This window comes from Lepisosteus platostomus, chromosome 16, assembly GCF_059453375.1.
Source record: "Lepisosteus platostomus isolate fLepPlt1 chromosome 16, fLepPlt1.hap1, whole genome shotgun sequence".
Taxonomy (NCBI): domain Eukaryota; kingdom Metazoa; phylum Chordata; class Actinopteri; order Semionotiformes; family Lepisosteidae; genus Lepisosteus; species Lepisosteus platostomus.
This window is the reverse complement of record NC_142626.1, coordinates 11,073,255-11,097,341: the sequence shown is the minus strand read 5'-3', so window position 1 is coordinate 11,097,341 and position 24,087 is coordinate 11,073,255. Positions and strand designations below refer to the sequence as shown.

General features: G+C 41.3%; 2 protein-coding genes across 5 annotated transcripts in view; both read left to right on the top strand.

The window, feature by feature from the left end:
• Positions 1-24,087, top strand: part of LOC148646869 (NLR family CARD domain-containing protein 3-like) — an 823,351-nt gene that overhangs the window by 285,757 nt on the left and 513,507 nt on the right. The gene's annotated exons all lie outside the window — the stretch shown is intronic.
• Positions 23,639-24,087, top strand: part of LOC148646876 (protein NLRC3-like) — a 39,649-nt gene continuing 39,200 nt past the window's right edge. The window contains exon 1 of the mRNA XM_088608956.1: positions 23,639-23,793. The gene's annotated coding sequence lies outside the window, so the exon portion shown is untranslated. The remainder of the gene's footprint in view (positions 23,794-24,087) is intronic.

The window sequence follows — 24,087 nt, the reverse complement described above, 5'->3', positions numbered from 1 at the left end:
TAGAGTCAGCAGCACCAGCTGTCCCACATACATACACACAAATTCTCCGCAGTTACTGGCATCTCTGTCACTCTCAGCCATTGCTTTGCATTACACATACTGAACATACAGTACATTTATGGCAGGTATGGGAGACTTTTCCACTGACATGCAGTGCATACAGTATAAGGGGAAGTGCTTTTCCTTCATTCCCCATGTTATGAGACACAGAACTCTTTCCAGAGAAGTCAGACAGGCCATTTACTCTATATAGCACCATCCCAGCTGTAGCTCACCAAACTCTCAATTCACTACAGCTATGGATTTCCATTGTAATAAAAACACTCAAAGGAATGAATAAGCACACATCCTTTTACATAATTATGTGTAACATTCAAATTCTGAAAGTGCTTTGTATGTATTTCTAATTAATTAGACTCACTGTAAACATAGTTATGTCTCTCAAATACCTAAAAAGGTACAAGTAAAGGAAAACTTGTAATTGGCTGCCTGTGATTAATATGCTACAAGCAGAGAATTGCAATTTGTCAAACTCTTAACTCTGTCATAGAATGTCTTACTGGAATTACCTTGTCTTATTGTACAACAGTGACATCTGCTAGAAGCTCAGCATTAAGGCGGGACAAGCTCACCTTCAAATTGGCATTGACTCACTTATACAACTCCATTACAGGACACATGATGTACAGATCTGACAGGTGTTAGAGTGTATGGAGAGTACAGTATCATGTATGTGTAAACTAAGCTGATTAACAACAGACAGTTCAATTTAAACTGACTGGGCATAAAACAGAAAATGTTAATTAAATTTAAAAAATATGCTTATTTAAAAGATTAATACCTAAGTACAAATATACATCTTTAAAGCATGAATATGTAGTGTGCTCTCTGAAGGCACCAGTTCTGTAGGGTTTGGGCATTTACTGGGACAATTATTAATTGTAGCAGTAAATCACAAAATTGATTCTTTTGATGGCTTTAGAATCCAACCATGCGACATAACTTAAACAACGCACATACACAGGTACTAATACACGAGGATACATTTATTAATACATAGAATATGCATGTAAAACTAACAGATCTTATCGAGAAGGTTATCAGAATACAAAAGATATATATTCAGTCAGTTACGAACTGTTACATATATCAAGAGGACATACGTTCAGTATATCGTTCATTTAGAGCGTTTCATAAATGAACTTGGTTATAACTTCTACATTAGATACTCAAAACAAGTACATAACTCTTAGGAATTAAATTGATATCAACTGGTTGGGATAACAATTGAATTCTCGAGCTGTAATGCATTGAAGTTGAATACTCATCCAATCTCTGGGGATTCAGATCTCCTGCGGGCACAAAGAAACAGTTGCAGGCTGTTGCTGTCCAATCCGCGCTCTCTGGCTCGGTGCCAGGCTGTGCTGTGCGGCTTGCGACGGTGCGCTGCAGATGTTCACTGGCCGGCTAGTTAGTGTTGGCTTTAACTAGCAAAGTTTGCGCACAGGAGAAAAGATGACTGTGAGTCCCAGCAAGTCAGGAAGAGGACCGGTTCGTTCCTGATGAAGAGCTAGTTCTGAATAGTGATTCAGCTGCCCACAGTTCCGACCTGTTCACGAGGCCTGCTGGTGGTGCTAACCTCGGGTGGATCCTCTGGTTACTCTCTGGCAACCTCCGCTCTAGACTCTTAGAACAAAGGAAAGTTCTGGCACTCAGACACACTGGGCATTCCGTGGTTGTCCGTGCTGAGTCTCTGGATGGTCAGGAGGCGCGCTGCGAGAATGTCCTGCCCTTGGGAGCCTTCTGCTCCTGGGCCGTCCTGCCCTGGAATTCTCCTTTGAATTCCCTTTAGAAAAGTCTCAGAATTCTCCCTGAATCTCTCAGGCCCTCTGTGTTGCCTGTTTTTACCTGGAGGAACCTCAGCTCGTTGATTGGCTGAAAGTTCCATGGGCATCAGAGTCCCACGTGGGTTACTCGGCCCTACCAGTCCCTGATTGGTTGATTAAGGTGAGATATGAGTCACTTACTCCTGACACTTAGGAATGCAGTCCAGATGTCCATCTGGCACTCCCTAGACAGATAGGCGCCAATGGATGACCATTGATCATGATAGCCAGGCTTAGCTAAGTGCATCCCCATTTGGGAGCTGTCCTAGGAAACCTTATCAAAGGAAACCTTAAATCAGCCTGCATGAATAGTTTCTCTGTGGCTGCACCACAGAGATGAACAGAGAGATTGGGCCTCCTTTGGGAAAGCTCAGAACACTTAATTCTTTCTTATTAATAAGCCTCGCCACTACAAATAGGAGTAAATGTTAATTGATTAAGACATGCATTGGTTGAAACTACAGTGGATTTCATGAAAACCTCTAGGATCATTGTATTTATAAGCATGATAAAGAATTTAAGAGTATTTTTGTATATCATTAAATCTGATTCATATATGCAATCTGTACAAATTTTCTAAAGAAGACTGCTCTTTGACTGTACTGGATTTATAAAAGGAATTAAAGTCAGGTGCTAGACTGACTGCAATCACTGCACAACATTATTTCAAAATCCCCATAGACCACCACGTTAGCAGACCTCTGAATTCACTTACTCATGGAGCTGAGCACCTTGTTTATAGCCATCAAAGCTGTTACAGCCAAAAAAAACCTGTCTGAAAGTACTGTTTTAAAATTACTTAGGTGTGGTAATTAACCTAAACTGAATTTAAAATACTGATATAGTCTAACTGATACGTGGACAGTTTTCTCTGTCCATAGATCCTGGTCTGCAGTAGCCATGAAAATAAATAAATGTGTATTCATGACAAGTGTAACCTTACTTTACACAGCCCAAGAAATAATCCATGATACCTGACAGACTGATCCAGCAAATATTCCAAAGATTAATGAGAGAAGTACAAATATACAATGTGTACAATCAAATTACTTGGGAAAAAACAGAAATAATAATCAATAATAGTTCCAGTCTTTGCCATTTCACTGCCTCTGAAATCTTAAGTTCTGCATAATGAAGGTCTGATAAAAACTCATGTATTTTGTTTCTGCAGGTATTCCCCAGGTTGTGCTGTTAACTAAGGTGGATGAAACTTGTCCATTGGTAGGAAATGATCTCCAGAAGGTGTACAGGAGCAAATACATCAAAGCACAGGTGAGTTTAAACTTTTCTGCAGTAGGTTTTAAAATTAATGTATTAACTTCTCAAGCAATACTTTAGTCAAGAGAAAGCAAATCATGACCTAGATATTAAAAAAAAAAACTCCTACAAGTTTTGCACCTTATTAAAATATTGTAATCAGTTTAACTTACTTTGCTGATTTATTTCATAATCAGTCTGCATTTAGGCTCCAGCTGGAAGGAGATGGTAAGAGCTCTGAAGTTAAAGGTTCTTGTTAGCGTCTGTCTGAGTTGGCTAACAGGTCTTTGAGACTCTCAGTGAGGCACAGTAGGCTTGAAAGATGCAGGAGATGCATACCGAGATGTATCATAAATTCAAAATAGGTGTGTTGCCTCCCGTTTGCTTGGCCCAGTAGTGTAGAAATGTGTTATTAAGGCACAGAGGAATGGCTTGCTGCGGCAGGACAGGCAGAGGAGTATCTTCTCACAACAGACAGGAGAGCAGAGTCTAGACAGCACAGACTGTATTGCTAGTCACCCTGCATATGAAGATCTGCTGGAAAAAAGGTATTCACAGAGACACAGGAAAGACATAAGAGAAAAAAATATATAGATATGTTTGGATTTTCTTTCACCTTTTCTGTTATTTTGATGACTGTGAAATGAAGTTAAAATCCTTGGACTTGAACGATATTTATTTATTTTGCCCTGTCTTTCTTTGTATTTCAGATAGAAAGGGCCAGTAAGACATTGGGCATCCCTGTAAACTGCATTTTTCCCGTGAAGAACTACAGTGGGAAAATCAGCCTAAATGATGAGATTGATGTCCTGTCCCTGACAGCACTGCTGCAGATACTCAGATTTGCTAATAGCTACTTACTAAGGCTGGATCAAAAGCAACATAACTGAGAGTTGCAAAGTACTATATTCAATAACTAAATACAATAAGTAAAAACTAAAAGAAGTGTCTGAGACACATCTGAAATGTTTAATTAACTAAATTTAGTTTCTTGTTATTCTAATATTTTCATGTGTTGATCAGTAAATTGACAATGTAACCTACAAATGTCTCAGCATTAGAATACAAATAAAGAAAATGAGAATGAAAAACATCTACTGCTATTTAGAAATAAATATGATATAAATCTATTAGGTTCTGCTTTCCTGCAAGGTATAAATTAGACGTTTTTAAACCCTGTAACTCAAAACCAAAGCTATGAGAATATGAACCTGGTCAGTACCTGGATGGGAGAGCTCCTGAGAAAGCTAAGGGTGCTGCTGGAACCTCATGGTGTTAGTGTTGATGGGACCAGTAGGGAGCACTCACCTACTTGTCCTAATGCCCCTGTATAGTGACATTTTCTAAAAGAGTAGGGGTGTCAACCCTGGTGTCATGGACGAACCTCTCGGCATCTCATAGTACCTGTAAAGCTCTAAAAAATATTCACAGGGACACTGCAAATCACAGTTGCACTATTTTATTAAAGAAATCACCCTTTAGGGCACCCATGCAATTCGTTATGCAAATGTAATGATTAACACAGAAAAAATAAATCAGATACATTGCCCTGATAAAATACTTTATGGACTGTAAAGGCAATTAGATTATTCACATACTGAGTTGGAGGAGGTCAGCATTTGAACCATCAGCCACATTGATTGCAGAAACAAAGTACCCATTTCTCCAGTGTTTAAGAACTTTTCATAACGTTTCACTTTAATACTTACACATGCAGCCATTCAAAATGAGGTGTAAAACTCCATACCGCACAAAATTATCTACAGTTCAGCGTGTTATACTGCAGTACATGATTGACTGGCCAAAATGACCGACAGGCGGCACTCGTGGTGCATTGGTTGTTAGTGAAATGATTGCTTCATTTAATCTCTTTACTGTGCATATTTAAATCCGGTTAATATTGAATATTAATATGGAATTTTACAAGAAAGAGAAATTTTAGTAGCTGAGCATAAAGTGTCTGAAGGTCATAAACTACAGTATATTAATTTAGGAATATAAACATATTATTTAAATTGTATATGGCTGGTATTAGTAGTTTAAAGAAAAAATTACACACCGGTATTCCACTTTCTTCATAAACATTTTAAGCATCAAAGTCTTTCATTCGGTTACATACTGTGGTTATTTTGGAAAAGTTTTAAGTTTTAAGTTATTTTTAAGTTTTTAAGTTTTAAGTTTTAAGAAAAGGTATTAAGTTTATATACCTCATAAAAAGTTATAATGTTTTACCTTTTCTATGAATACTTGTGCTTGTTATCTCAGTAAAAAAATGCATACTTTTTAGAATTTGATTAATAGGGAATATAATATGGAATCGCATATCTAAAGAAATAACAATATTAATTTAAGTATCTAAATATATGTATTTATATATCTGGTAGTATTACTGTATTCCACTTTCTTTGTAAACACGTTTTATTTTTAATTTTGACTCATTCATGCATGATTACTTTCAAAACTGTAACGAACAGTTCTTTCCGGACCCTATGCGGACGACACAATCCGAAGAAGTGGGGAAACACTGGGGAAACGTCATGCAGGAATACGGGGCTGAAGACAGAGGGGCGTGTCCAAGGTGCGCTGGTGCACGGGGGAGGTGTGGCCGAGGCGAACAATCCAAAAGAGTAATCCTTAGAGAGTATCCAAACAAATGGGTAAGTCCAAAACCAGGAGATCCATCAAAACAAGGAATTAAAACCAGAGGCCGGGTCGGAACCGGCGGACAGGGAACAGGAACGGGAACGGGAACAGAGATTAAAACCTTAACGGGACCAGGCGCTTCCAGGTTCCAGACTCGCACGATACGGAGATCAGATGCAGAGCCCGGATGAGCGTCAGCCCCTGGCTTTTAAGGTGGGCTGGGAATAGGAATCAGGTGCGCAGAATAAAGTCTTAAGTGAAAGGGCTGGAGCACCCTAAAGGAGGGGGAACTATAATTGTGACAAAAACATTTTTAAGCTGTTCGTCTCAGCTGTGTTTTCAAGCAGCCTGTTGGTACAGCAGGTTTGCCAATAGGGGTTCTGTCTATGTGATCTGAGATTTTTTATATAACATATTCAATGTTAAGTGATATAACTAATATAATAAAAACGTGAATGACAGAGCCTGCAACCTACAGATTTAAAGATCATGATTTGCGAAAAATTTCACAGCTTTTATTAAAACAATATCTAGTATCTGGTTGCAGTTTTGGAAACCTTAGTTTGAATAAAGTGGATCCCAGGTGCAAGTGACTTCATAATGCGAGAAGGCATTATGCTACAGTATACTGTTTAGCATCAGTTGAAGCCTTCTGATGTTTCTCAAAAACATTAAAATGTAACATAATATTGTGTGGCATGATGGGCAACCGATTCTTTTAATTTTAAAGAAAATCAAAAATAGGAAACAATAACGTGTGTGCCTCAAATAGACATTGTATGGTTTTAAAATCCATGAAAAACGGGTGATTTTTCTTCCTTGTGATCAGCTTAGAATCTTAAGTTCTGTGAAGTTAACCCCCCAACACACAGCACAAACGATGAAACCCACCTCATTCTTTAGTTCTACGTTTGTGCCGGTTTGTGCCGTTGAAAGTAGTGTTTGTGCTGCTTTCATTTCCGAGATATAGCGCCTTGTTTTTTCGGGGTCATGACGTCACTCAGCCCCCCTACAACGTCATAGGGGAACCGGACCAGTCTCAATCATTAGTGCTGCACTTGTGCCGGTTTGTGCCGTTGAAAGTAGCGTTTGTGCTGGTTTCCTTCCCGAGATATAGCGCCTTGTTTATCCGGTGATCATGTGATCATGCACGGTAACTTTGACCTCCAGTAACCCTGTCTGCCGAGTTCAAGCGCTCTGTTACCAGCGCGAGAGTAACAACATAGAGCATAAAAAGAATAGGAGCATAAAGCGTGTGAAGGCCATAAACGATATTAATTTTGGAACATAAACATACAGTATTACAGTACAGTATGTAAACTGTATATGGCTGGTCTCGGTACTTTAAAGAACAAATACACACCAGTATTCCATTTCTCCCTAAACATTTTAAGCATCGAAGTCTTTAACTAACGTGAAATAACATGTGTATAAAAAGTGGTAGTTTTAAGCTTTTCTGCGAATACGCTCGATACCGGAGTAAACAAGCATACTTTTAGAATTTGATTAAAAGGGAATATAATATGGAATCGCGTATCTAAAGAAATTAATAACGATATAATTATATTCATATACTGCAACACAATAGTATATGCTGTACAATGTATATTGATGCTGTATGTGTAGGGCTGTTTTATCACACCTCATGTGAGTGGTGTGATGGTCTAAGTGCTGGACCTGTAAGCAACAGGTCAGCTGTTCAAATCCAGCTAGTGCCATGACTTTTCTTTTAACAAACATTTCTTTGAAAAAATAAAATAGCAATATTATGGACAATTAATTGACTTTTTATATTTCTAAATATCACAACATGTTCGAATCGAAGTCATTTTTTAATAACAATGAAGAGTCACCTTCTTTCCTTCTGACAACGGTTCCTGCTTCTATCGTGACCGGGGTAAAGTTAGCTTGAAGTTCGAAAATGATTTTGGCACACCTGTAGCGTTTTCACGAAACCTCTTAGAGTTACAAAAACACTTGCTTTGTGTATAAAATACATTGTGAATGCTTTCTGAGCCTTTACTTTTTCGTTTTTATGACATTGTTTTGACCAAGCACGAATATTCTTTTGTCCATATCTTCGCAATGGAAGCACAGAACGCCTTCAAACCAAATGCATTTTAAAGACCACGACTTGTGGAAATTTCCACAGCCTCTACATCAAACTATCAGTGGGCTTATTATCTTTTTTTAAACCTCCGGTTTTTCATCGATGCGTAATTACGCAGTAACAGGAACCCGGGGGACCGCTGTGTACACACGTTCACAACGCGAGAAATACTGTTCAATACGGCTTTGTGCGAAAAACCCATATATGACCATAGGAAGCAGAACAGCGCAGTCTCCAATTACCCTGACTGTAAGCACGGAAATAAAGCTTTGTTTGATTTCTGAAACCCTTCCTTTATGTCCTGTTTTCATTCAGGTAAGGGTCAACTATATTCACAATACTACTGACAGCAGGAAGATTCAAATATTCTTTACTCAGCAGCTTATTAAAAACAGCTCCCATGATGTTCAAACCGACTTTTTACACAGAACACTGACACAGCTTTGTGTTCTGAACGATACCAGGAGGACAGTGGGTGGTCAAGTCTCCCCTAAACAATGTTTCTTGTAAGATTATGGTGTCAGTCCATTTAATAATGTTGTTGAACTCTCTTCAGCCCAAATACAGAGGAGCCCAGACCCAGAATGTTACACATACTGACAGAGAGTGATCTCATTATGTGTGTTTGGATTTTAACAACTAGTATTATTGTTTGCTAGAACCAAAACAAATCTATGTTAGACATTCTCATCTTCAGCCAAAAAATACAAACCTGTGTACGTAGTGTGGTGCATTTCTGACGGGCATCATCCCTGTACAAGCTCTGTGTTTTGGAACTTTAATTACAGGCCCTCTGATGCCCAATTCTCTGTCAGTTATGTTTTTATTCAAACGGATTGAATTCCATCTATTTTAGTACACTATAAACTGATTCTGTTTAGCGAGACACCTTTATTTACACCATTTCTCCTCAAAAGGCCAACAGCTCCCTGAGCTCTTAAAGCAGGGGGCTTACACTCAGTTCCTGAAGGGCACAGTGTCTTCTGGATTTTATTCCAACCTGAATAGTTGACTGAGACATATTTCTGTTATTTTGTTAGGCATCAACAGGAGTTTTCTTACAGTCACGTCCTAGAAGGGACAGTCTCCAACTGAATGCCTCAATATCTGCAAATATATTACAGGTGGTGCAATTTATAGTGCAATTGAGGTGTCGCTGAGAGCTGGTATTAGAGGTTGTGCTACAAGAAACGAGGGTGGAGAAAGGTGAATGGGAATTCCATGAACTGCTCAAAGAACGACTCCACAAAACATGGCAGTAAAATGCTAAAGGACATATTTCCAACTGCACAATGAAACTGTTCTTATTTAAGCTCAGGCTTGTGGTGTGTGAGAGCCTTCAGCGACCCTGGGGTGTTGTGTGTCCAGGTTAGAGTTTCAGAATGGGATTGCTCTTCAGTGGGTGTGTGAAATCGCATTGAATGGTGGACTGGTCTAACACATGTGAAATGGAATTGAAAGTCTGGTGCGGCTTCTCTTTTGTCGAGTCTGTCAGACCACGCTTTACCAGTGTTAAAAAACTGTGGTGGATACAATGACATTGAAACCCAGTGTTTGGGCTCCAGCACACGATATACATCAGAGCACGTCATTCCTCACGCATTTTAACACAGTCGATTGAAGATGTTGGGGATAACACTTGAAATCTGACATATTTTACAGTTTCTTGGTTTTTCAAATCTGATCGTTTAACCATGGCCCCTAGTTGCACACCTTATTTCAGAAGTATTTGTGTAGATCAGACTAAAGGACAATCCTAGTGAGGGAGTAAGCGGGACTCTTTTGAATCCAGGGGCAGGCCAAGACAGCGAGAGGAAGAGAGGAATGAAATGCGTCACCCGCGTCGGTGAGAACACATTCTACAAGCTTTCATTTTCTCGGAAAACACAAAGATATACAGTAATTATGGAGAGAAAGAGGAATTACACCCGGGAGAGTAGGAAACACACAATACCTTCAGTAAAAAAGTTCTAAACACTTGTGTTCTATTACATCAATATTTATTTGAGATTTCAACTTTCCAAGAGCTAGAAAATTAATACGACACACCTTCTTCATCACCACCTGAAACAGAATCATAGTACAGTAAGTGATCCCAAATCCTTCCAGAAAAAAAAATCAGAAGAGTAAGTCTTTTCAACTACAAATGCGCACAAAATTCCTCCATAAAGAAAAAATAAACTAAAAAGCAGTGAGCATTCCGTTAATGAAAAATACTAAAGATTGTACCATTAATCTACGAAGTAAAAACCCTTCCAGACCAGAGTCCCCCCACGGTGGCCGATGCACTACTGGGGGGGATGTTTGCCATGCTAGGGGTGTCGGAGGAGTTACACAGTGACCAGGGGCGTAACTTCGAGTCCCAGGTCTTCGCCAGAGTGTGCCAGCGCCTTGGGATCTCTAAGACCCGGACCACCCCGCTGCATCCCCAGAGCGACGGGTTGGTGGAGTGGTTTAATCAGACGCTTGCCACCGAGCTGGCCACCCTGGTGTCCTGGGACGAATTGGGACTGCCACCTCCTCCCCATTGCACTCTGGAGTCTATGGTCCAGGAGTCTACCGGGTGCACCCCAGCCGCGCTTATGCTGGGCTGGGAAATGCGAACCCTGGTGGACCTGGTCTTCAGCCAGAGACAAGTCAGCACCGCCGGCTGGACTGGACTACGAGTAGGACCTGCGGCAGTGGATGCGGTTGGTGCACAGCTTTGCCCTGACCCACCTGACTCAGGTGGGAGTCCAGCAGAAGCGGCACTATGACCTGTGCTGAAGGGGACCTGCCTTCCAGCTTGGGGTCTTGGCTTGGGTGTACAGCCTGCGCCACCGCAAAGGCCTCAGACCTAAGCTGGCACCGTCATGGGAGGGGCATGCTGAGGTCCTCGGGGTGGTGGGCGGGGTCTGCTACTGGGTCCGGTTGCGAACACGGGGGAGAGTGGTGGTCCTGCACCGAGACCGCCTGGCACCCTACCGGGTCCAGGAGGAGGAGCCCTACGGGGATGCTCCGGAGGAGCAGCCAAACCCAAATCATCCTGAAACTTGGTTCACACCTTCCCCCTTCTATCAATGACAAACTTGTTTCCTTCTAATTCTCTAAATTCATTTGCAGATTTTGGCTTTTCACACCACTCACAGAATTATGAAATTGTCTCCAAGACTTATCAGAAAAGGTCTTCTCTTTGTCACTAGCTTAGTTAGAGGATTAAACTGTGTCATTAAAATTATGTTGTTATGTTGGCAGGCTGTGTAAGTAAATGCAACACCATCATGTTAATGTCGGGGTAATGTGTTATGGTACAAAGTGATACCTCACTTCCTGCCCTTGGCAGCTCTGTAAAATGCACAATAAATGGCAGACATCTACCAAACAGATTTATATAGTCTGTGGTTGCTTTGTAATATAACAATTAAGGTAAATGATTTTCTCAGCTAACAGACAAGCCCCTCTACGAATATCAGATGTAAATTACCTTCCATTACACTGCTCATTAACACACAGTAAGAGCTAAGAAGAAATCTGAGCTGCAGACAGGACTGGGAGTGGATTTTCACTTTTTAAAAGAGATTCAGCTAAAGGCTTTACTTCTAACCTTTAACCTGTAATATATTATTCATTATCAGGACAGTAAAGTAACTGGTCTGGTTTTGATCAGTTTGTATTTCAGCATCATATAAGGATTCTGTTTCCCTTTGTCTCATTGCAGGGGCTGAAATATCTTTGTGAACCTGCAACCTTAATCTAGATGATTATTAGAATATTTTCAATATCAATTTCAGGAGAACAGCACCAAATGCCACAATTTCATACTCACATTAATTTCTAATGATAATTAGTAAATGTGTGTCTTTTTATCACAAATTGTTGTTACTGAACCTCAATGTATTTGTATGGAACTGAAAACCGCCACAGGCTGTGTCCTGTGTGTTTGTCTTCACCCTCAGCACCTGCAGGAGGTCCCAGGTACAGCCATGTAGTCACTGTGCAGTCCTGCTAGGGGAGGTTTTTGTATGGCTGTGTAACACTGTGTGACCACATAGTTGGGGAGGTGAAACTCTGACAGTAATAATCTCCCGCATCTTCAACCTGGATTCCTGTGATGGTCAGAGTAAGATCAGTCCCAGATCCACTGCCACTGAAATGCTCTGGGATCCCAGTCGGACTGGTAGTTGCATAACAGATCCGGAGTTTTGGAGCTTCTCCAGCTTTCTGTTGATACCAGGCTAAGTGATTGTTGTCATACACTGCATGACTGGTCTAAGAGGTCACAGTGTAGCGGCAATGCTTGTTAATGAGACAGAATTAAGTGTTGCTGTGCTTTCCCAAATGAGCCCTCATCTCTCCCTTCATCTCTGTGGTGCAGCCACAGAGAAGCTATTCATGCAGGCTGATTTAAAGATGTTTTCTTTTGATAAGGGACAGCTCCCAAAGGGGGATGCACTTAGTTAAGCCTGGCTATCATGATCAATGGTCATCCATTGGCGCCTATCTGTCTAGGGAGTGCCAGATGGACATCTGGACTGCATTCCTAGGTGTCAGGAGTAAATGACTCATATCTCACCTTGATCAACCAATCAGGGACTGGTAGGGCCGAGTAACCCACGTGGGACTCTGATGCCCATGGAACTTTCAGCCAATGAACGAGCTGAAGTTCCTCCAGGTAAAAACAGGCAACACAGAGGGCCGGAGAGACTTTTTTGGAATTCCGTGGACTTTTCTAAAGGGAATTCAAAGGAGAATTCCAGGGCAGGACGGCCCAGGAGCAGAAGGCTCCCAAGGGCAGGACATTCTCGCAGCGCGCCTCCTGACCTTCCTGAGACTCAGCCCGGACAACCACGGAACGGCCAGTGTGTCCGAGTGCCAGAACTTTCCTTTGTTCTAAGAGTCTAGAGCGGAGGTTGCCAGAGAGTAACCAGAGGATCCACCCGAGGTTAGCACCAGCAGCAAGCCTCGTGAACAGGTTGGAACTGTGGACAGCTGAATCACTATTCAGAACTAGCTCTTCATCAGGAACGAACCGGTCCTATTCCTGACTTGCTGGGACCCACAGTCATCTTTTCTCCTGTGTGCAAACTTTGCTAGTTAAAGCCAACACTAACTAGCCGGTCAGTGAGCATCAGCAGCGCACCGTCGCAAGCCGCACAGCACAGCCTGTCACGGAGCCAGAGAGCCCGCAGGAGATCTGAATCCCCAGAGATTGGATGAGTATTCAACTTCAATGCATTACAGCTCAAGAATTCAATTGTTATCCCAACCAGTTGATATCAATTTAATTCCTGAGTTATGTACTTGTTTTGAGTATCTAATGTAGAAGTAGTAACCAAGTTTAATTACGAAACAGTCTAAATGAATGATATACTGAAGGTATGTCCTCTTGATATATGTAACTCTTTGTAACTGATTGAATATATATCTTTTGTATTCTGATGACCCTCTCGATAAGATCTGTTAGGTTTACATGCATATTCTATGTATTAATAAATGTATCCTCGTGTATTAGTACCTGTTTGTGTGCGTTGTTTGAGTTATATCGCATGGTTGGATTCTAAAGCCGTCAAAAGAATCAATTTTGTGATTTACTGCTACAATTAATAATTGTCCCAGTAAATGCCCAAACCCTACAGAACTGGTGCCTTCAGAGAGCATACTACAACAGTGATTGTCTGTCCTGGAGCAGTTGATTTCACTGCTGGGGTCTGAGTCACAGTAACCTGTCCACTGGATTCTAAAAATAAAGAAACTATTGAAAACACCAATTCATTAATTAATTTGATTTCAATGTTTTCTTGTTTTGCATTAAATTTTTAGTTTTTTTCACTTCAAATATAAAATGCTTATGAAACATTTCAAACTCATTCCTACCCTCAACCTGGATGAGGAGAGTCCAGATGAAGATTGTGATGAAAGTCATTGTTGCTGTGGGTTCTGTTGCCATGAAGGGCAGCTCTCAGTCATGAAGTGTTAAACTCACAGGGCTATAAACACTCCCACATCTTCTGCCAATGCAAAGTGTCTCTTCTATGCAAATTGTCTTCCTGGGTCCAGCAGCACTTATAGCCAGTCAGTGCTGGAAACATAGGCTTGGTGCAGTTTCGCATGAACACTCCCAGGACAGCAGGACTAGACAGAGAGCAGCTTTATAAGGAGCAGAGGATGAGACACAATCAGCTGAGCCCTTATTACACCCAACACAGCTGGAATGGAGTGGAGTGTGGAGAGTCTAGTTAAATCAGCACTTGGGTCTGTGTGCTCAGACACAGCAGGCTTATTAATTGAACTGAAGCCATATTTTACAGGCTGAAGCATGCAAGTATGGTTATTATTTTTAATACTCCACAATAAGCCATACATTGATCTTCACAGTATTTAAATATTAAAACATTCACAAAACTCTCATTAAAATTTACACAGATTCAAATGTATACATTAGCGTTTGTTAGTACGTTAAACTGTTAGTTCCGTGCGTTAGGAAGGGTGATGTCTGTAGCTGTGCGTATTTGTGAATGCTGGTTTCTAAAGCTACTGCTTTGAAGGAAAAATTAGCCAAATAGCAGGTATACGTCCGTACTCTCAGCATTACTGTTAATCAACTATGTACTCCTGTATGAGAACAGTCAGGTCTCCTTCCACTAAGTGATCCCTGTGGCTCAGAGGCAATGTAGATATTAGGTTTACTTATCCAGATATGGATTTATATCTCCCACACGGACAACAAAGGATCAGCCAACAGACTCTGTTGAAGCAACATCCAATCTGTCCTTCCTTGGCTCCCGGCCAGCCAGTCCTGGTGGACCCGGAGTTGGGGGAAGAGAGAGTATCTAGCTGTCAGCTGCGTTGGACCAGGGTTTACTCTCCAGGGACCATGCTAGTTAGCGTTGAGCGTAACTATTGAAACAGTCTGGGCACAGCAGTAACCGCGGGTGTGAGCGAGTCACTCTTTAGGGGGCAGAAACTCTGCATTCGGCGTAGCGCTACTTCTGAATAAACTATTCAGATGTTGACAAAGAGTCCCAGCCATATGCTCCGGTGATCAGACGGGTCCACATTGGCTTTGCTAGCAGTTCACAAGGTCTTGCTGCTGGCTGGACCTAGGGCAGAATTCTGTCTTTACGTACGGGCTTCCTCTAGCTCAGTGATTAGAACAAAGGTCAAGTCCCAATGCAGACAACACTGGCTGTCACGTGATTGTCTCTGAGGGTGCGTGAGAGCGGAAGGAAGAGTGAAGTTCTGAGCCTGTGCATGGCCTTTTAACCAGAGCCAATACAGCTGATATATGATTGGTCAAGAGGTTGGGGGGGGGGGATTTGGGGTTTCCATGCCCTGCAGGTTCCTGATTGGTTGGTCACCTTAGGAATGAGTAATCATGACCTCTAGCATCTACAGATGCAACCATTCAAAATGCGCGGGCGATACCGCATTATTTTCTGGTGCGCTGTACGCAGTCTACCGCGGGTTACCGGTAAATACCGCTAGTTACTGTAAATTCTCCTATAATACCGCAAGCAAAATAATAGTATCCGGAATTTCCGCAAGGTGGAGCTAATTAAGCTCAACCTCTCATGTTTGGGCTGTCGCCATCAAAGTCTTTAACGAAGATATTACTAATAGTATTAATAATTAATGACCTTGGACAAGCTGTAAGTGTAAACTCAAAGTATTGCCCTGGTCCACATTCTTTTTTTCATTGACCGTCTTTGTTAAAGTAACACCACAGCATTTCACAATCACGTATTTGTTTCCAATCATGCAAAGTACAGTAATTTTTGAGAATCGATTCACCATGCCTTTCACATACTCATAAAAGAGATTGATTTAGGAACATAAACATATTACCGTATGCAAACTTTACTGTACACAGTATGTATATTTAATGTCTTAACTGTGCCCTATACGCGATTCCATATTATATTCCCTTTTAATCAAATTCTAAAAGTATGCTTGTTGACTCCGGTATCATGTTAGTTAAAGACTTCGATGCTTAAAGTGTTTAGGGAGAAATGGAATACTGGTGTGTATGTTTTCTTTAAAGTACCGAGACCAGCCATATACTGTATAAGTTCCAAAATTAATATCGTTTATGGCCTTCACACGCGTTGCAGTATGCTCCTATTCTTTTTATGCTCAGGTACTAAGATTTCCCTTCAGTGGTAAAATTCCATATAAATATTCAATACTACAACGGGCACAGTAAAGACGTTTACTGTAAATCTTTCTACGACAGACCAACGGACCACTGTCGGTCAACCAATCACGTACCGCGGTACCGCGCATCATCGTGCGTCACAATGCGCGACGCCGTAGCCAATTACCTCCGGTACGTGTGTGTACCGCGCACTTTGAATGGCTGCATCTGTAGGATCATAAACCAGTTGGGATTAGTCTCACTTGGACAACAAGACACGCCAGGAATGGTCATCCATCAAGACTAATTGGCACATCCTGACTAGTGGGTGCATCCCCATCCTAAGAGGTTTTCCTTAATAGAAAGACAAACATTTTAAATCAGAAACTACATGGATGTCTTGGACCGCAGAAATGGGAGAGAGATGGGGCCTCATTTAGGAAAGTACAGCAACACTTATGTCTGTCTTATTAACAGGCTTTGCTGCTACACTGTATATATTTTGCATCGCATATAAAAGTTGTGGTGAATACAATGATAATACACAGTCTTACAGTGGCAGGGAATCCTGGCAGAAGTGTGATGCTCTCATTCACCAGAGGTGGTGCTGTTACTGGTCTGGTCAGGCTCTTTTCAATTCAATTCAATTCAATTCAATTCAACTTTATTGTCATTAAACTTACACAGCTGCATAGTATAGTGAAAAGTGTTTCTCATTAGTCACTCAGGTGCAGTATATAAATAGGACAGAAGATAAGACAGTAGACAGTTACACAATAGCAATAACAGTAACATGTAATAACATAACATAAATAACATGTAATCAAGTAATCAAAACTGTGCAAAATTCCACAAACAGAGAAAATTTAACAGGACAAAAACAGTGCAAGGTAATTCTTGGAACAGTGCAAAAAAAAATAGTATGGTTAAAAGTAGTATGGTTAATTAATAAATATTAAATATTATTATGCCTGTTACAATTTTACTGGGCTATCGAGGGGACAGTACAATTTTGGCTTACATGTGTGGTGGTGTAGGAGTACAGTGGTTGTGGGTACAGGAGGATGTTAGGAGAGATCATAATAAGGTGGAAGGGAGTGGGGGAGTCACCAACTTGACGGCTCTGGGGAAGAAGCTATTTTGGAGTCTAGTTGTGTGCGACTGGAGTGACCGGAACCTTCTGCCAGATGGTAGGGGAACAAACAAGTTATGACCAGGGTGAGTGGGGTCAGAGATAATTTTGGTGGCTTTTTTCAGACTCCTGGTGTTGTATATTTCCTGGATGGATGGTAAGGCACTGCCGATGATGTGTTGGGCAGTTTTGATCACCCGCTGTAGTGCCTTACGGTCGGATGCGGTGCAGTTGCCGTACCAGACTGTGATGCAGCTGGTCAGTATGCTCTCCACCGTACATCTGTAGAAGTTGGTGAGGATCAGTGGGTGTAGGTGTATTTTCTTCAGCGTTCTCAGGAAGTACAGCCGCTGTTGTGCCTTCTTGATGAGACTGGAGGTGTTCAGTGTCCATGTAAGGTCCTTAGAGATGTGAACGCCTAGGAATTTGAAGTTATTCACCATCTCCACTGAAGTCAACAATCAGCTCTTTGGTTTTGCTGATGTTGAGACATAGGTTGTTGGTTCGGCACCAGTCTGCGAGTTGTTTTATCTCCTCCCTGTTGGCAGTCTCATCGTTTTCTGGGGCACCAACCCACTTCAGGGTCAGGGTTCCTCCTCCCACCGGGGATCTCTGGTGACAATGCCCCTCGAAACAGATCAACTGGAAAGCTGGAAATGTGACTGCTAATGTCCAAAAAATAATAGCTGCCTCCATCCATTCTCATTCTTGAATGCATTATTTTAAACCACCACCACATGAACCCTACAGTTACACTGTTGAAAGAAGTAAGGACATGGAGGACTGATTTCACAGCAACAACATCTGCTGTTCTGCCTTCTGGGAGGGTCAGGAGGGAGAGGACACAGCTACTTTAAAGCATGCCCATGCTGTCATCACAAGGGCAAGTGAAGGAGAGAACTAGCCAAACTTACAGGGGTGCGCATTCCTTCTACACTAACTACTCCTAGGACACCACTATGAAGCATGAGGCTCTCTCACAGGTATGGGATAGATTCCTACATGAGAATGAAAAACTCTTATTTACCCATCTTCTCTTCGAGTGATATATTGGGGAGAAGTTGTTCTTTGTGTTTGGTGCTGAGGTTGAATCATTTCTGTCTTGCGTGCTAAATTCATGTGTTAAAATTGTGTCAAATTCATACTGCTTAAGAACACGAGATTAAATATAACACTTGTTTTTCCATCTAGGGTTAATAAGACATTCTCCATAATAGAGTTGTATTTTAAGCTTCTAAGTCCCTATCTCAGTAATAAAAAAATAATAAAGTCCCTTATTAAAACTGTTGATAAATGTAACAGGCTTTCAGGTTATATGATTAATTGTGGAAAATCAGCTCTTCTTCCTTTAAATAATAATTCTGGAGATGTTATATTGCTGTATTTGAATATATCTCATTAAGTGGCATAGGTACTTGCCTTTCTCTAAAAAAGACCCCCTTTCTCTAAGTGTAAGTTTCTCTACATCTTGTAATGACTCAATCAATCAATCAATCAATCAAGGTTTATTTATCAATGCACGAACAGTACAGCGTACGGTGGTGTTGTCAGCAATGAAATGTTTTATCCACAAGCTCTTTAGGAGGCATAGAAGAGTAGAAAGATAGAAGTTTATAGGGATTAGGTTAAGATTAGAAAACAATAATTATTCTCTCACCACCTGCGGCCGGATCATCAGAAAGTCCAGGATTGGATTGTAGAGAGGGGAGCTTAGTTCTAGGCCCCAGAGCTTGGTGATAAGCCTGGGGCCTAGATGGTGTTGAATGCTGAGCTGTACTCAACAAAAAACATTCTCACATACTGTATGTTCCTTTCTTATCTAAGTGTAGAGGCAGTGTGTAGAGCAGTTGATCTGTTCTGTCAGTATGCAAATTGCAGTGGAGTCAGGCAGTAAGGAGGTGATGTGTGCTTTGATCAGCTGCTTGAAACATTTCATGATGATAGATGTGATTGCAATGGGACAGTAGTCACTTAGGCAGTTGAATCTGTTTTTTTGGGGGATCGGGACGATGGTGGTTTTCTTGAACCAAGAGGAGACTGTGCATTGAGTAAGGGAGCAAGAGGGGACTGTGCTTTAAGTCAGGGGAAGGTCAGGTAAAGAGAGACGTGAGAGATGGATGAAAGCACTGTAACCAATCAGCCAGACTCTTTGAAGACTTAAGTTAAAGTTTGTTATTTCTGAAAAGGAAGAAAAAGAACTTGCTTTTCTAAATCTAGTACTACCAGGCCAGCAGCCTTCTACCCATAAGCAAGGAGGATCTACGCAGTGAGGAGCAAAAAAGATCATGGTGTGGAAGAAGGAGACATCTATGTGCTTGATTAATAGTTATCTGTGAATGACATTTGGTATTTTATTTGTACAAAAATCTGAGACTTTTGGACTCTGTGAGATGAAGGCCCTATGTGAGATGATAGATAATCCTGTGTGAAATTAATGCTTCATGTTTTTTTAAACCAGTAAGCAGCTCAGCTGCCAGTGTTATTATGAGGCACCATTGAGGAAAGTTAGTTAGCAGGTCAAAGAAAAGGGTCCACGCTGCATTATAATGATCCTTACATGTCCTGGACATGTCATCTATGATTTGTGATTTAATTACACATCATATGATGGCAGTATTTGTTGTGATAATACACTGGATATTTAAAATCCATGTTTGAGACCATTTTTATTGTTTTTTAATCAGTCTCACACTTTACTGTTCCAATTTGTAACTGTTCCAGTTCATTAATAACCTGCACATCACTACATTTATTATTTGGTACCCTAAATGACAAAAGGTTAAGACTGGAAGTCAATCAAACAGAATAATTTTTAACTGTAATTTGAATAATTGTGGGCACAATGCATTCTGTATACAGTGTAGATGTCCTCACATGGGGCACCAATAAATGTAGGGGTTTTGTGCATTTACTGGGACAATTATTAATTGTAGCAGTAAGTCACAAAATGATTCTTTGATGATTATTAGAAAACCGACCTTGCGGGATAACTCAGCAACGCACACACACAGATACTAATACACGACAATACATTTACTAATATATAAAATGTGCATATAAACATAACAGATCTTATAGTGAGGGTTAGCAGAATACAAAAGGTATATTCAGTCACGAAGAGTTACAAACCAAGGGGGACATACATTCAGTATACCATTCATTTATACTGTTTCGTAAATGAACTTTGGTTACAACTTCTACACTAGTTACTCAAAAGCAAGTACATCACTCATAGGAATTAAATTTATATCAACTGTGGTTGAGGTAACAATTGAATTCTCGAGCTTTAATGCAGAATGTTGAATACTCATCCAATCTGTGTGGATACAGATCAAGAGAACAGCGGCAGGCTGTTGCTAAGTCCACTCGGCATCCTCTGGCCCTATGCCAGGCAGTGCTGGTTCGGCTGGAGAGAAGGAGGGAGAGATTTCTCCTATGACATGCTAGCAGTGACTCTCTGAAGACCGGCTAGTTAGTCCTGGCTTTACTAGCAGAATTTGTGCACACAGAAAGTGACTGCGGGTCCAAGCAGTTCACACTCTTTAGACGGAAAGAAGACCGGTTCGTTCCTGGTGTAGTGCTAGTCCTGAATCCTGAGATTCAGCTGTCCCCAGTTCCGACAGTAGTTCATTCGTTGATCAGGCGAACGTTCGCGGTGGGTTCACAAGGCTTGCTGCTGGGCTAACCTCAGGAGGATCCTTTGGTTACGCGCCGCAACCTCCGTTTTTCACTCTTAGAACAAAGTAAAGTCCTGGCACTCGGACACACTGGCCGTTACGTGATTTTCTGAGATGAGTCTAAGAATGTCCTGGAGGAGCACTAGAGGAGCCCCGTGCTGCCTGTTTTACCTGGAGGAACTACGGTCGTTCTTTGGTTGAAAGTTCTGTGGGCATTCGAGACCCATGTGGGGTTACCCTGCCCTACCAGTTCCTGATTGGATGATTGAGGTGGAAGATGAATAACAATGCACCCTGACCTTAGGGTTGTAAACACCTTGGGATGAAACTCTCCCTTGGAATCTCACAAACAGTAAGGCGCCAGAGATGACCATTTATTAGGGTTGCTGGAGAATCTCAGCCTTGGGAGTTGTTCCTTATCAGGAAGCTCTATCAGCTAGAAAAACACCTTAAATGTGAACCAAATGGAATGGCCTCCCTGTATCCAATACCACTTAAATGAGAGAGAGAGAGAGACTGACAAGGAAGCAGCAAACTTAATTCCTGTATTTTTAATAAGCCTTGCCGCTACAACAGTTACACAGTTATACAGAGGTGTGTGTGCAATTTTGAAATTAGGTAAACCAGACTATCATTAGGTTTTTAACATTGTAATGCGTAAAGTTAAGACAAGATCTCTTCTCCTTCCAGATAAATTCAGATATGAATGAATTACTGTCACAGGCAGCACAGTGGAGCAGTGGTTAGCATTGATGTCTTGCAGCACTGGGGGGGCTATGGGCTTAATTCTAATTCTAGACCTGAAGTGCTGTCTGCAAGGAGTTTCTGTGTTCTTCCAGTGTTTGTACAGGTATCCTTTGGGTGCTCCAGTATCCTCCCACAGTCCAGAGACATACGAGTAGGTAAATTGGCTTCTGGGAAAATCGGTCCTGGTGTGAGTGTGTCTGTTTGCACTGCGATAAACTTGAGTCCCATTCAAGATGCATCCGGCCTTCTGCCCACTGCTTGCCTGGAAAGACTCTGGCTTCCCCCTAATTCGTTATGTGATAAACTGGCTATAAATTGGGTGAATTAGTGTTACAGAGAAACAGCAATGAAAAAAGTAAAGAGCCTTGGAGTTTATGATTGTTTAAGTGTTGCACATAATGACCAGTGTTTTGTCAGCTTGGTGTAACGAACAGTTCTTTCCGGACCCTATGCGGACGACACAATCCGAAGAAGTGGGGAAACACTAGGAAAAAGTCATGCAGGAATACGGGGAAGACAACAGGGGGGCGTGTCCAAAGTGCGCTGGTGCACGGGGAAGGTGTGGCCGAGGCAAACAATCCAAAAGTAATCCATAGTGGGAATCCAAAAACGCAAGAATAAGTCCAAAGCCAGGTGATCCATCCAGACAAGGAATTAAAACCATGAACCGGGTCGAAACCGGTGGACAGGAAACAGGAACAGAGGTTAAAACCTTAACGGGACCAGGCGCTTCCAGGTCCCTGACTCGCACGGTGCGGAAACCAGATGCAGAGCCAGGATGAGCGTCAGCGCCTGGCTTTTAAGGTGGGCTGGGAACAGGGGTCAGGTGCACAGAATTAAGTCTGAAGTGAAAGGGCTGGAGCACCCTTAAGGAGGAGGGACTATAATCGTGACACTTGGTGTTTGTCTCCTCCCTCTAATCATGGTCTTCAAGCCTTTCTAGTACAAATAGTGGAGCTGATGTTGCAACTTTGGAGCTTTATGAACTAAATACTGGAATCGTTACCCTGAGTGAATGCAAACCAATGTATCCTGGATCTTTCCATTCAGTAATCATAACAAATCCTTCAATAAAATCTATGCATGTTTATGTTTTTCACAACTATTACACACTCCCTGACACACAGACTGCAAGCTGCTGACTACACCCAAAGACTACACCCAGAACCTCTACATTAATTTCTGTGCACTTAGTCTATTCCACTCCTGCAGGAACCCAGACACAGTTCCTGGCCCTTGTCCTGTTGGTTACTGCAGTGTGAAGTGATAGATTCAGCTTCATAATCTTCCAACAATGACTATTTGCCTGCCATCTTCACAGAGCTGTCTGACCTTAACCATTGTGATGCTATGACTGCTTTCCATTTACTATCTCCTTTAATGCCCCAAGGAACAGGGAACCTTCTGAGATATTTATATAAAACAGGTGGCTTCCTTTCCAATGCCAGACAGTGTCATATTAGGCCAGATTTGTTTTTTATTGGATCTTATTTAGAGGAACACTTAGATGTGTGAGTGAACATTATCATTGTGTTTTCTAGAATTCAGTTATTTATTTATACATATTTAATTTATACTTATTTATTTATACAGTTTTAAACTGATGATCTCTGAAAGAATTGCTGCATTCCTTATTGGTGATGTTTTTTCTGTTTTTGTAGTATTGTTTGGTTGGACCCTACTGTAAAACATATAGTATTTCGCACAAGGGATAATAAAACTTCAGTGGAATTGAAAGGTGTGGCTCTGCCATTTTTAACCAACCTGTAACAGCCACACTCCTGCATGTCAGAGGAAGAAAGAAGCTACAGTTCAAACCCTGAACCTTATTTTTCCATAACATATTTTAGCACTTCAAAACACTTTTTACTAATATAAAATCACTAATATTTCGCCTTTTCATTATTCAATACCGATGAAGAAGCTCATTTCATTTCACATCAGTGCTGTACAAACAGGTTAGATTCTCAGACTTGTCCTAGTCCAGTTTGTTTTGCGAAGATCTTGCTACACTGGGAAGATCCCTTTAACTGTTTGTTAGAACAAAAACAAGCAGAACAGGTTCCACCTGTTTTGACAATCCAGGCAGTCTCTCTCTCTCCAGCAGCTTGTTATTTCTGCTCTTTTCAGTATTTAAATTATTGACTTCTGTTTTGAACTTGAACACCAGAAGCTGGTGCTGAGTTGGATTATTGAAGCTGTTGCAGCTATTGGACTTTGTGGTTCTGGTGAGTAACTTGGCCTGAAGATTGAACTTACTTTCACAAAGGCCTGGGATATGTTTTGTACTACAGAACAGAAACTGAAACGAGAAAGGTGTGTTTTAATAGCACAAAGATGGTAAATGTTTTTAAATAGTTTAAAAAAGTAAGATAATTAGCTGCTGTGTTTTGAGCTGGACTCTATAGAAGTTAAGATTCCTCAGTTATGCATCAAAGAGACCTGTGCTCCCCTTCTCCTTCAGCTGCAGGTTAGTTTTTATAACACACAGTGTTGATTTAAAAAAAACAGTTTTCTTTATT